Source organism: Coptis chinensis, chromosome 4 (genome assembly GCF_015680905.1).
Source record: "Coptis chinensis isolate HL-2020 chromosome 4, ASM1568090v1, whole genome shotgun sequence".
In the NCBI taxonomy this organism is placed as follows: Eukaryota; Viridiplantae; Streptophyta; class Magnoliopsida; order Ranunculales; family Ranunculaceae; genus Coptis; species Coptis chinensis.
Window position 1 is genome coordinate 97,452,529 of NC_141459.1, and position 14,515 is coordinate 97,467,043.

Sequence of the window (14,515 nt, forward strand, 5' to 3'; positions counted from 1 at the left end):
TGGAATTTTCAAAATTTATCCTTTTAATGTAGTGTAAACTGTTTTGCTTAAGCTAGAATTGGGATATTTCATTTTGTTTTTCTCTGATGAAAGCAAAGTCAGTCTTGTTATACTGTGTTGCTTCTACGTTGATTTGGCGATATTTGGAGCTTCAAATACGTTTTTTGTGAAATTGTTTATGGAGGGTGAAGCTTGACACAAAGATGAGGCACAATCATAGGATGTATGGGGCGTATGTCTATTTTATTGAACTTCTAGTTAGATGGAAGTGAAATGAAGTTCTGATTTTACGTTTTGCTATTTACCTTATACGTGCTCTCTCGTGTACGAAATATTTGGTGAAGTTTTATGGTTTATTTTAGTTTGCAACTGATACATTCATTGTTGAGTTTGTGGCACCAATTGTTACCTGTTGTTATTGGTGTTTTGATGGAATCGAACAATTAGAAGATTACAATGGTTTCGTTGACCAGCATATTGCTCCATAAAAAATTGCTAGGGTGTAGCATGATGGCATTCGCCCTATATGTGAATGAAAATGTGCGTAGTGTTTGATGTGCATAATGCTTTCTATAAAGCTATTCTCTGAATTTCTGTAAGAATATGTTGAATTGAGGATTTGAGACAAACAACTATTTCAGTTTATCCTTTTCAATTGCATGAAAATGATTGTTGGTTATATAGCTTCATCAAGGATCAGAGTGTCTGAGGCTTATCAGCATGTTGAAAGTTCATTCTGCAGTAAAAGTTGCCATGTATGTTGTGCAGGGTGTGGATGTTCTTCCAAGTCGGACGGCACTAGTTTGTACAACAGCATTACACTGTAGATGTATTGATATGTAATATCAACTAGTTTAGTTAATATCCTAAAACCGTGTTGATCGGAGCTCAATCCTTATGCCGACCTTAAAACTCTTTTGCGACCAATTCAAAACATCAAACGTGATTGAGATGTACATTCTGCATTTGACATTGATACGCTAAAAAGTTTGGTTTGTCAACCCTGCCCAAACTAGAAATTACAACAAGGTGATCCAGGACCAAACTGCCAAGGATCGTTGAAACTCACGTCCTTCCGTTAAAGACCATGAGTACACTGAAAGTAGTTCTAGCAAATATATACTCTGTAGCAACATGTCAGGACAGGCCTTGAATAAATTAAAGGGTTAAATTAAAAACAATGAAGTATCATTATATCAAAACAAAAAAGAAACGGTTAAGTACCACAAAACTAACCAAAAACAAATCTTAAGCATTTTTTATTCTGACTGCAGGTATCCAATATAAGGATCTAAGCATACACAGTTGAAACGGCATAAGCTTCAAAGATTTGAGGTCTAAATATTGATTACTGTACAAAAGTCCAGGAAGAGTCAAGTTTGTGACGCATGCTAGCACAGTAAATTATCAACACCAAGTTTGATCTTACCATTATACCATACATGATGCCTAAACATATATGCATTACAAAAACTGAATGCAGAAACAGTTGCAGGTAGAGCTATCATTTCATCATCATTAACCAACGTCAACTTGTTACTTGTCCCCATCCTTGAGATGCTTCGAAGCAAAATTGACACCTTTGCTCTGTGACTTTTGTCGAACCCTCAGAGATTACATCAAGACCTTGTACAGCACAGTACACTGAAGAAATCCAAGCTTAAAATGTTACATAGCATAGCAGGCCGGCTCAAGATGTCATTATCATAGCGTAGTAGGAAACTCATTTTGTTTCCTGCACACTCATATCTACCTAATTTCTGGTACTTATTCCCGAGTTTGGTTATTTGGTTTACACTCATACACTCGATGAACATTTTGAAAGGATTAACAATCCTAAGATCCCCACCCCTCTCTAATTCAGTATACATACACCTCGCCACCCAAGTAGAACTCCAGACCTCTTGGAACAAACTAGGGTTAGCTTGCCCGGCCAAGCACAAACTGTAAGCGAGTGGAGTACAATAACACTGGTTCTTGCAAACTGATGATCTACTGGCCAAGCTTAAACTACAAGTGTGTAAAGTATATTAAGGGCTTTAAGGGCTAGTATACTACAACGCAGTCGACAACTACAGTAGTACAATGAGGATTAAACAGAACATGCCCTTTTCAATTAAAAGGTAGAGCCGACGGGAGTCATATGATTAAACTTGTGTGAAATTAGTTGCCAAGGAATCAGGTATTTTGATGGAAACTGTACATTTATTGAAGATTGCCATGGCTTTTCAATTTTCAATTTCCAAACACCTTGTTCTCTGCTAGCTAAGAAATTCTCAATGTCTTGAATGCAAGAAAACAATAAAATTTTGTCATACTCTAAGCCAGTTGATACTATTCTATTTCACAATTCTCCTTTGATCCATGGTTAGGGATGCTCGATTTTTAATAAGACAGTGTGATGTGAATCGCTTTAAGGACATATACTCTTTGAAGGGTGTTGTGCACCACCACTCTGCCAAGACAAGCAATACCTCATCCAAAAACTGTATCTAACAAAGTAATATTCTCCCTGCAATTTTATTGCAAAATGCTAGAATCTAATTATATAAGAAAAATGTGTAGATCCTCTTACTTATAAGCTAAATAAATTTTTAATATTATGAATACTGTGTAGACCGTATCTCATGACAATAGGAAGAGCTCCATAACGTTCCTTCTGAATTCATCAGGCCTTTATAGATCCAATCCCATGTGTAATCAAGATAATTTAGTTCCAGTATCTCCCACAGAATCTGGAGCATATTTTAAGTAGTGGTCGCTCACGTTCTCTGTAAGAAAATTTATACATATCGAGTCCATAACGGAAAGCGGCCCTGCCAAAAGTTTAGTATGTTGTTACTAATAACTACTAAAAGCATGCAATCGAAGAGCACAAACAGGAATGTTGTTACTAACGTACCCCAAATTTGTTGCAGGCAAGTAAAAAAGTCAGATCTTCGACGGCGAAGACACCTTTGTTCTTCTTCCAGCAACTTTTCTTTATCTAAATCTATCTCTTCAACACCATCAACCGACGATATGACGATATCAGTCGCCTCTTCTTTTTCCATCAAAATTTTCCAAACTTTTTCTACACTAACTGTTTCAGCTTTGGGCTGGCGTCGCTGCATTGAAAAACAAGGATCGAGTCTTTGATAGGGAAAAGAGGTAAAGAGAAAAGTATAGACGGCAGGTCTGGGTTAGGTTTTGAGTCTTAGGAATTTGACTTGAGTAAAACTAATAGAACTGTATCCATATAGGGCTCTTCTAACTGGTGGACTTGGGTTTCTTGGATGGGCTAAGACCTAATTGACCCGACCCGTTAAAAGGGGTTCCAAGAATCCAAGACCTAATGTGGGATGCGGTTTTTGTTCATGTAAGGGCTGGATATTCTAATCATTGTTTCTCGTCTTATAACAGGTTAGCAACTAGATACCAGTTCATTTATAAGTTAGTATACGTTAAATTTTAAGCTGGAAGATGGCCTTGGTTTGTTATGCTGTATATTTAGTTTGCTTTGTTTTCGATCGATTAGATCCTTTGTTCAATTGGGTGAGGGATTTGGTATAATGAAAGAGTTAAAATTGTACTCTTCCGTGTTTTCTCTGTATAAACGTATCATGGGAGAAACCTGGTTGTGCAGGACTTTGGTAAATTTCAAAACTCAATCTACTCACCACCCCAAAACTCAATCAAAACTCAATCTACCCACCACTTCTCTATGCCACACCCCACACCCGACCGAGAATGGTTGTTCGAACATATCTTAGATTTGTAATTATTATTTCATTATCCGGAATTTGATTATCGAGATCACCAATGAATAACATATGCCACATGGAACATATGCCACATGGAATGGTAACACATGGGAAGGTGAATGGAGTGGATGGAATGGCCGCAGAAGCTAGCCAAGAACATGCACTTATTAACATGGCTTTGGTGAAGGTGGATTGTTTGGCGTATGCGATCAAATGATTTCATAAGCACAAAGCTTGAGCTCAATTCCTATGTCACACGATGCAGGGTGCAATGAAAGGATATATCATCATTTCTTCTGTTGAACTTCTAGCTAGAACTCCTAGAAGGCAGTATTACAATTCTGATTTTACATTGTGGTGTTTACTTTCTATGTAACGAGCATATATTGTCTCTGATGTACTACATGCTTAAGTTTAATGGAAGTATTTGGTTTATGCTGTAAACCAACTAATAAATCTACTGTTGAATGTGTTGATGCTTTTTCTTATTTATTTTTAAAGAGGTTATTGAGTTGTTGGTGATATCACCAAGTGCTTCTTCTTAAAGTTTTAGAATGGGATGCTGTCGTAGGTTCAGTCTCATGTTTGTTGGATTCCGGCAATCGTTGAAAGGGAGTTAACATCAATAGGTTGTATTCTTTTGAATTGTGTGACTGGGTGACTGGAATTTTCAATGTTGTGTGTGAAACAAGTTGCCAACATTTAGTTATATGTATCTGTTTGCCAATTAGGTATCAGATGGAAACCGAATATTTAGAAGACTGCCAAAGCTTTATGATATTTAATCTTCTTGTTTCCAACTGGCTATCCCACTGTCTTGAATGCAAGCATCCTTCAAGACGTTCTTTTCAAGAAGCGATTGATTTACCCAAAATTGAAGTGCTCCAAACATAGTTCATAGTAATATACTATCCGTTTCTTGCTTATCAAGATTTCTGCGATTTCACAATTCTCCTTTGATCCTTGGTCAGGATGCTCAATTCTTAATAATACAGTGTTCAATTTCACGCACAATATCTTGTTTCAAGATAGTAGAGAGGATTGCTGAAGCCGTACAGTTACATATATTGTTTGGAGTGGTGTTTTTAACTCTGAACTCCGCCCTAGTTTGTCCAGCTTGACTACTTGGTTTCTACTTTCTACACGGTTCATCTCTTCAAGATAACTCTCATTCCATAACAGTTCAGTTCACTAAAAAGAATAAGCTTAAAGCAATGTCGATGAGTGTGCGTTAAACTATAATTAGCACCAGTTCAGTTCAGTCGATGATGGTATTATAAACTATAATTAGCACACTGTGTGTCTCTGTCTGCTGTATGAACAGAAGCTGCGTTTCTTAATCTTTTACTAGAAACCCTGCCTTACTTGGATGTTGCTGCAAGCTCGTTCCTAGTAATCAGTTGATTTAGTAGCAAGACCTATGAGGATCTCTGCTAAAACTTTAGATGTGATATGCTGAAAGGGAAAAGCGAGCTCTAAGTTCTCAATAGTTTTAGACATCCTGCTAAGATCTGCATTTTCCAATATTAGAAGCTGATAAAGGATATACCCGTCTCCGACAGTTGATCCGTCTTGGTTACGTATTAATTTTCACTAAAGCACTACTAAACCTAAATTCCACATACGTTAGTCTTCAAGTAAAAAAGTGTCTAGTAAACCGCACAAAGGGAATTGAGAATCGTTACTTCTTTCAGAAAAGATAACCAAAAGTCATACAAAAAAATAGTTTGATCTGATACAAGTAATTCACCTGAACTAAATTCAATACGACAGATAGATACAAACCACAATCCTGCAAGAAACTACTCCATTCACTTGAAATGGGCTGATCTCAACAGTCAGTCATATACAAACCAATGTTTCACAAGTCATGGGAATTTTAATGATCTACCTCAGCACAGTACTAATACAACAAGACGGGCTTAAACATTGCCCTAGTTTAGGTGAGAAGCTATCAACGTGTTGCTTGAAAGCTGATGGTGATTTAGAAGAAACTTGAAGTTTATTCTCCAGTGAGCTAAATGGGAGATTATTAGGCTGTTGGATAATCTTAAGTGGACGCAAACAAGCCGAGTGATCCTGTATAACTGTTGCTTCTTTCTCCTTTATAACTGGAGCACCAGGGGGATCCTGTAGTCAAAAACAAAAAATGTACATTGTTTTAGAAAAAGGAACTCAGCATGTAAACGCCGGTAAACAAACTTAGAAACTGCAAGAGTACCCAAATTCTGTTTAACTCGTAAGAATAATGTTTAAACAATCTTATCTTCCGAGTTCATAAAAACTAAACTGAGGCAAATTTCTTTGTAATTTAAAAAACCGAGTGTCCACCAGTATGACGAGGATAAGTGGATGACCACTGACAACTAGAAATAAATAAAGAAAATAAAAGTGATTACTGTTCAGAAGTACTTACTCCGAGCATGAGAAAGCTGAAACCTTGCTTGATAGTATCCTCGTCAAGGTTAATCTCTATAAGTTTCCGCAGATCAGCAAGGGTGCAATCCTTTACCACCTTCAACTTTGTGATGAATTCCCCAGGGCATTCTTTTTAGGGCTCCCATTTCACAAAAACTTGAACTGAGGCAGTAATCATTTCCTCCTCCGGCATACTATTTTCTTTCATGTCTCCTACTGTTTCGAAGGAGATCTGGCCTTTCTTGAGCTGGGATTCTACTAAGTTCTGCTCATTCGAAAACTTGAGTCGCACAAATGGCTCCATTCCTGAGCTTGGAGTTTCCCCAGCGTTGTTTGTCGTTACATCAGACAAAACTCGATAGTTATGCCCAAACTCTGGTGCAGGAGCAGTCTGAAGAGGTGGATTTTCCTTCGAAAGTATTTTTACAACCGATTCCTCATTAGGCACTGCTGTGGGTGATGATCGAACATCAGTGAATTCAGCTTTTGTTGTACAAGGTGTAGGGATTCTGATATGTTGAGCAAGCTCCCTGTGGCCCCCACAAAGTTGGAAAATGTTTTGAATTCTTGTTTTTCATACTGAGGCTGGATCTTTTGTGCTTTCTAGGTTATCCATCTATCCAAGACCCACCCCACTCTGCTCCAACTTTCCAACACTACAATAGTCAGGCCTTTCAATGCTTCCAGTATAAGGCTTCCTTATCTGTATATTCTGAGGACTGACAACAGAATCTTTATCGATATTCAAATGGGCACCAGCATCAGCTATTTTCCTACTGAAGTGTACAGAAGATTCTTCCACTACTTCTTTCTTCACTTCTATGTCTTCTGCATCGTCTTTGTCTTGTCCTTCCTTGTCTTCCTCAAATACTGTGCTCAAGTATACCTTCTCTGTAAATTTTGGAGCAATCATATCACCATCTTCTTCAACTTCCGTATCGGTCAAATGATGAGACAGCCCATCAAGACTGCCATAAGTTTTATGTTGTGAAACACCCTTGTCCACCTGTTTCACCTCATGAACGACCAAGGGTTGCTGGTCCCCCATATCCAAATCCATTGACTTTTCCATCCCTTGATCTGCATCTGCATAGAGTTCCAGCAGTCTTTTTGCAAATCCACTACCCTCTACTTCTCGTACTTTGTCATGTCCAGTTTTGTCCCTTGACTGCTGTAGCTCAGTTTCCAGTTCCTCTAACCGCCTCCTCAATAACTCATGCTCTTTCTGCTGCTGCAAGATCTTCTCCTCCATTTGCCTCTTCCCCATTTCAACAAACTCATCTGCCATTTTCTGACACTCTTGTAACTTCTTGTCTAATTCAAGTTTCAGAATCTTTTCCCTTTCTTTGACCTTCAGGTTGATCTCCTCTTCACTCTCAACTGGTTTCCTCCTTTCCATCAGCTCAAGCTTAGCCCTTAGTGCTGCTACTTCTTCTTCTTTCTTCATAAGCTCCTTGTGGGCTTCATTACGTTCCTTTTCCCTGTTTCTATTCTCCATCTGTAACTTTATAATAAATTGGTCCATGGCAGCAATCCTTGAACCCAAAATCACAGAAGAACCATCCTCTGAACCTATTTTATCCTTGTTTGGTGTATGACCACCACGAACAATGCACTTCGATTTTGCCCCATATTCAAGAGTGGAAATAGTCTTGTGCATTTCCTTGGGATCTGGACTGGCACACAATATCATCAATATTTTTTATTTGTCATTTTCAAAGGAGTCCTACAGACGGAAAATGAAATTACAGGAATAATTCTTAAATGAAAGCCCTAATTGCATCTTGAAGGTATCCAAACACCTACACTGTGGAGAGAAATGGGAGTTACCTGCAACAGCATAGTTAATTTGCTATCTCTGAATGGAACATGAGAATATGGACTCAACCACTCTCTTCAGCGCTATATTTCCTTGGTTGATCTTTGCTGTTTGCAGTTACATTAGATTAGTGTCATACAGCAAAACAAAAACATCGAAACTAACATCATCTACGCTGTTCCAACTACAAGACACAATATTTTTACCTGCATTTTTTTTTGCCTCAAATCCAACTTGGCCAGCTTGCTCAATATTTTCAGAACCAGCCATGTCGACAAGCATCAGTCGACCTCCTACTGTAGGGACATCCAGAATTATCTGCAATATATCGGATGTCAAGTCAATCTAACAGAAATGATTTCAAGTAGAACCAAAAACGGATAGATCAATGTCAGAATGACCAACCATGCAGTGGCTTCTTGAGCTCCTATCGTTGCAAAGCGTACTTTTTACAATCCTCTGCTTCTCCACTTTTGCCACTTCTCTTGATATTTTACCAGCTTCATTCCAGAGAGAAAAATTGCATTCTTTGCTTTCTTTCCCATCACTTCAAGTCCTACCTACAAGATAAATATATAGTATAAGACACCATACCAGAATCTAAGCTCCTATGAACATAGCAAACTTGACTACTAAAGCGCAAAAGTTAAGCTAAAACAATAAAGTAAAGAAAGTACGACTTCCAGGAGAAAATAACAAAGTTTTCTCAATCATCTTAGCAAAGTATGATCCAGTTACTAGAAATAATTTAACAAGTATGGGGAATAGAACCACATTCGATGATACAGTAAATAAATTCCGCAGTGTCGACGATAACTTACTGATCAAGTGAAAAGCTTCATATAAAACTATAACACATTGAACTTTGTCAAAGATAATTGAATTGTTTCAATCCGTTTGAGCAGAACCCTTTAATAATCTACCATCTTTTCTCTAAATAGAAGAAAGCTCTCAACACCAACATTACAAAAACTTTTTTGTTCTTGAAAGTTGTAACAATGATATGCAAAAAGCTACAAAAGAAGGAAACCATATCTTGATAGAAAAAAACAAATTTTACCATGATACTTTGCTTAACTACCACAGCAACAGAATAGGATCGAACTGATTTCTTGAATGCCGCTCTGGAATAGTTATTATATATTATTTGGAACTAGGATTAGGGACTCTTACACAAGCCATCACATGTTACGCACCTAACCTTCTGTAACTTTTAATCTTCAATCACGAGAGGTTATCATGAGCATTTTAACAAAAATAGTAGTACTTAATATTACCTAACTACAAAAGCTGATAGCATAGACATTCCATTCCCACATAATAAAGGTCTCACTCACACCTAGTGATAAACCACTTGTAAAAAGTACTAACTACTAACACTGCTACTTACGAAGGGAGCCCTATTTTAAGATTATTATCTCAATTCAGCTAGAACTAGACCTAGGTATTCATGTTAACTTTTTCTCCTACACAACCAATCATGTTATGCACTTTTCATTCTCTAACTTCCCAACTTGTTGACTGTCCTCCCGAATTGTTATGATGAGCACTTTCACAAAATATCTCCTACTTTGTGCTTTTAAAATTGTCCATCAATATAATATTAAATGTAATGCTTTTGATGTAATATTCCATTCACACAACTGGTACTACTATTTTCGTCTATGTTTGCACTTAGTGCATAACTACCTAATCCGTGTGTCTGGCCCAAGTTAACTCTACTATCATTTTCCCACAACTGGTATAACTATTTTTTCAATTGGTTTTCTTATGATCGAATCAACACACAACTACATACTTCATAATTAATAGACCCATTACATTCAAGGACAAAACAACAAACTAGCAAAGATTAAGAAAAGTAATTACCTTCGATGCATTGCCTTTGGGCCAGCCAAGACCTAATCCACCCCCACTATTATTCGACAAAAGATCATAAATCTCCTCATTATAAATCTCCAAAACAGACACTTGAACAAACGACCCAAGCCCAATATGCACACCATCCATCTCATTTTCATCACCCAAAATATCTTTCAAAGCTCTATAAACAATTCCAGGCTGCTTTTACACACCCAAACATAGTATGACTCTTTTTCTGAACCAGTTGGCCCATACATCATAATAGTACATTTCTCCCCCAACTTCACACCACTTATTCTAGACTTAATAAATTTCTCATAAAACATATCAAGATCTTCATCTCTAGATACAGAAACACCGTCAAGGCTAAAATCCCTATACCCAATTTCAGTTCTGACCCTAATACTACACCGGTCAGAAGATATGTTCGAGGCTGAAATGGGCTTTTCTTTCTGGTCAGGGTAATCGCATATACGGCAGGGTGTTCGGCTAACGCAGTTTCTTTAAGTGCTGGATTTGGTGATGGGTGTGTGCCTTTTGCTGAGTTAAAGTGTAAACGATGTTTAGATTGTGGTGTTCTTGATGGGGTTGTTGTAGAATGTAGAGAATTTGGTGTAGTTGTTGGTGCCATTGGAAGAAGATTTCAAGAAAAGTTTTCTCGATGATTTACAGACAAGAATGTTGAGTTTGAGAAGAAGAAGAAGAATGAGGATTGAGAAAGAAAGATGGAATGAAGAAGGAAAGTGGTGTTTGTGAATGTCGAATTGAAAGTGAGAGAGAAAAGAGGAAAGATATGGGAGGATATTTGAAATTTAAAAAAATGAAATATAGCCGTTTAGGTTTGTAAATTGTGGTGACTATATTTGGCAAGAGTGTAACGACTAAGTTGATCATCAGATTTATTAGTGCTGGGACAGTGGCAGAAGTGGATCTGTATAGCATGTGTCAAACTCTGGTTTTGACTTAACGAGGATTGAACAATTTTTTGACTCAAAAGCACCACACGCTCCAAACTTTCTAAGCCATACATAACGTCATGACGTACCCTCGACTTATTTTTTTTATTCTACTTATTTTTCCATAGCGAACCGTCCAAGAGGTAGAATCACTTGATATATATTTTACATTTTGCTTGATTAGCTGGAATGCACAGTGGCATCTGCGTTGAGACTTGAGATCCTGCAAGGGAAGCGAGAGATGTAATGCACTCTCACAAGCGTGAGCAATCAGAATTATAGCACATAATGTCCTGATAGCCTCCAGCTAGTAGAGAGGCATAAGGATATTTGAATATTTGATAAGTGTCATAGGAACAGGAACATGAAAGGTTCACAAAAAAAAATGTGAAACACTCGCACTCAAATGAAATGTCAAACTGAAAAAATAAAGAATGTATGGGAAGTAAAAAACTTTTAATGTTGTCTTACATAATGATGAGAAAAAGGGGGGTCTGACTCATTTTAATGTTGTCTTTTACATAATGATGAGAAAAAAGGGGGGTCTGGCTCTTAGAAGGTCTTCGATGCTAGAGTTTTTAAATTGGTACAATAACTGTCATTTGCAGCTTAGTGGTGGGTCTCAAGTATACATGGTGTAATAATCATCATGGCTCCGGGAGGATTCTTGCTAGGCTTGATAGAGTGTTCTATAATTAGGCGTGGATTCAAAAATTTGGTGGTTGGAGGTATAAGGTGGGTTCTAGAGAGAGGTCTGATCATGCTCCATTATTGGGGGTAGTGGCCCACATTCCTAGACCGCACAATGTACCATCCAGATTCAACCAAGCATGGACTAGTCATAAAGAGTTCAAAGATTTCATGAAGTGTTCCTGGCCGCCTTATGTTGAGGGCTCCCCCATTTTCCGTATGAATAAGAAGCAAAGCCCAAGCAGTTTTTGCATTGGCACAAGCTGAAGCTGACAATGACCCTACAAATGATCGATGCAAAACTGAAATGGAAGAGAATTGAAGGAAGAGGCTCCGCTACTGCCCAGAAAGAACAAAAGTACTTTTTGGAAGATGAAGAACAAAGATTCTTGGTTGAATGGTAACAACAAGAATTCGGTTTATTTTCACAGATTATGTCAAATAAGGCAGACCAAGTCTCTAATATTGGAATTGCAAACTAAAGATAATGTCCTACTACACAGTCAAGCTGATATCTCCCATTACATTATCCAATATTATACTGACAAGTTCTTGTATAAGGAGGTGAATATAGATAAAGAGCTACTGAATTTGATCCCACACAAAGTAACAGATGCAGACAATATGATGTTGTGTGCAATTCCCACAGAGTGTGAAATTTGGACAAAGAAAGAATGACATGAAGGCTACCAGCTCTCCAATCCCCGATGGATACAATGGCCACTTCTATGTTCATTGCTGGGATTTGATCAGGTATGATGCTTGTAATGCGGTCAAATCTTTTTTCAGGGAAGGTATCATACCCAATGGTGGCAATGCGAGTTTCATTACTTTAGTTCCAAAAGATAGGAGTGCTTCTAAGTTATCTCAGTACAAACCTATATGTATGAGTAACTTTCTGATCAAGATCTTCTCCAAAATTATACAACAAAGGCTCAATACTATCATCGATGACCTGGTTTCGAAAGAACAAAGTGGATTTATCAAAGCGTAAACTCTCAAGCTAGTATTGGTTTTTGCATCGGAAATGATAAATGAACCGGATAAGAAGAGATATGGTGGGAGTATAGCTATCAAGGTGGACATAACTTCGTGCTTATGACACGTTGAGTTAGGATTTCTTGTTCGAGGTTTTGAACATATTTGGTTTTTCATAAAAATGGAATAGGCTAATTAAAATCCCTTAGCACAGCTAGGTTGTCTATTTTGTTGAATGGAGGTCCTATTGGGTTCATAGAGCCAAAAAGAGGTTTAAGGCAGAGGGATCATCTTTCCTTGCTGTTGTTTGCGCTAGCAGATGACTCTTTGAGCAAGGGTCTCAACATATTGAGGGTGACAGGATTATCTAAACCTCTTACAATGGTTAAAGGGATTGCTAGCCCTACTCACCTTCTGTATGCAGATGATGCCATTATTTTTAACAAAAGGGATGCTAGAAGTGTGTCCAACATAGCTGATTTTATGGAGAGATATCAAGTTTCGTCGGGTCAGATGATGAACAAGAATAAGAGTATGATGTTTGTTGGGGGTACGAATATGGAAAGAGGACATCACTTGCAACATATTTTGAATATTCAAGTGGGAGCTTTACCCAAGAAATATCTGGGGGTGTCGTTGATCAAAGGTAAGGTTACTAGAGTTGTGTTAACTCCCCAGCTAGACAAGATCAAAAAGAGGATTACGGGTTGGAGAGGAAAATTACTATTGTTTCAAGAGATGAGTGTTCTCATAAAGTCGGTCCTGTCTAGTATTCTGGTGTACAACATGGGAGTCTACAAGTGACCTGTAAATATTATAAAAGAAGCCGGAGAACTATTAAGGAATTTTCTCTAGACGGGCAATCCAACTACAAAAAGACTAATGACAACCTCGTGGGAAAAAGTTTGCAAACCTCAAAAAGATGGTGGTCTCGGTATCAAAAGATTGAAAGAGATTAAATCTGGCTTTGTTAATGAAATTAGCTTGGCATATAAGTTTTAATGATGATGATTATTCTGTTTTCATGAGAAAGAAGGTCTTTACTAGAGAGGGGGAGTTGATAAACTACTATGCAAAGTCTACTATATGGTCAAGAATTAAGTGGGCTTTGCCTGAAGTTTCTTGCAAGGCTCGGTAGATTTTGGGTTCAGGTGAGAAGGTAGATCTATGGAGAGATTGTTGGATTGGGGACCAATCAATTCAACAGAGGCTACAATTACAACCAGAGGTTCTTAAGGGCTGTAAAGCTAAGGTTAGCAGTATTATCTCTGATGGTGCATGGTCTATCCCTTGAACTCTTCAAGTCATTCTTATGATTGCAGATTTTAACTTAAATCAATTGCCTATTATCAATGGGGCAGACCATGCGACTTGGAAGCCTGACCAACAAGGTCAATTTTCGGTTCAATCTGCATTTGAGTCAATTAGAAGGAAAGCACCAGTCTTTTGGTGGTGCAAACATTTGTGGCACAATTGGTTGCAACCAAAGATCTCAGGTACTGCTTGGAAACTATTGAGGAACTGTGATGCTACTGATGAGTCTCTCCAAAAAAGAGGTGTTAAACTAGTTTCCAGATGCTACATGGGATGTAATGGCTTGGTGATACACTCCAACATATTTTGTGGGATTGTACGTGAGGCAAAGAAGTTATGAGAATGGGCTTTTGGATTTCAGTTTGGATGTAATGGCAATTTTGCAAAATTTTTTGGAGGCACTTAGGCTACATAGAAGAAGTGGTTCTCTTGTTAAGCCAGTTGTGCTCTGGCCAGATTAGCGTGCATGGTCATCAACCGGAGAAGTAGAAATCGATGCATCTTTGAAGGGAACACAGTTGAGTCTATGTCAAAAAAAAGCACAATTGAGAACTATTATCCATTTCTCTTGCTGCCTTGCTACGGGCCGGTCAGATGAAAAGTAGGGGTAGTGAGTTTCGTATCTTGAAGAATTAGGGTTTGCAAGATAAGCTAGGGAGGGCTCCTAGGATCAAGGATTGCAAATGGTACCCACCCGAGGGTGACATCATAAAAGTTAATGTTGATGGGGCTTC

At 38.0% G+C, this 14,515-nt stretch overlaps 2 long non-coding RNA genes and 1 pseudogene across 3 annotated transcripts; 1 reads left to right on the plus strand and 2 right to left on the minus strand.

Annotated features, from left to right (window-relative positions):
- Positions 1 to 1,232: 1,232 nt before the first annotated feature.
- On the minus strand, positions 1,233 to 3,040 carry LOC147506028 (uncharacterized). Its single transcript, XR_015193559.1, has 2 exons — positions 2,903 to 3,040; positions 1,233 to 2,816 (listed from the first exon to the last, which is right to left on the minus strand). It is a non-coding gene; the product is annotated as an uncharacterized LOC147506028 (long non-coding RNA).
- LOC147506029 (uncharacterized) lies at positions 1,554 to 4,217 on the plus strand. Its single transcript, XR_015193556.1, has 3 exons — positions 1,554 to 2,182; positions 2,919 to 3,402; positions 3,859 to 4,217. It is a non-coding gene; the product is annotated as an uncharacterized LOC147506029 (long non-coding RNA).
- Positions 4,218 to 5,428: 1,211 nt separating this feature from the next.
- Positions 5,429 to 11,345, minus strand: LOC147506030 (kinesin-like protein KIN-10A; annotated as a pseudogene). The gene is made up of 6 exons (XR_015193554.1): positions 9,850 to 11,345; positions 8,386 to 8,540; positions 8,187 to 8,298; positions 7,992 to 8,087; positions 6,160 to 7,887; positions 5,429 to 5,873 (listed from the first exon to the last, which is right to left on the minus strand). The product of XR_015193554.1 is annotated as a kinesin-like protein KIN-10A (transcript).
- Between the last annotated feature and the right edge of the window lie 3,170 nt (positions 11,346 to 14,515).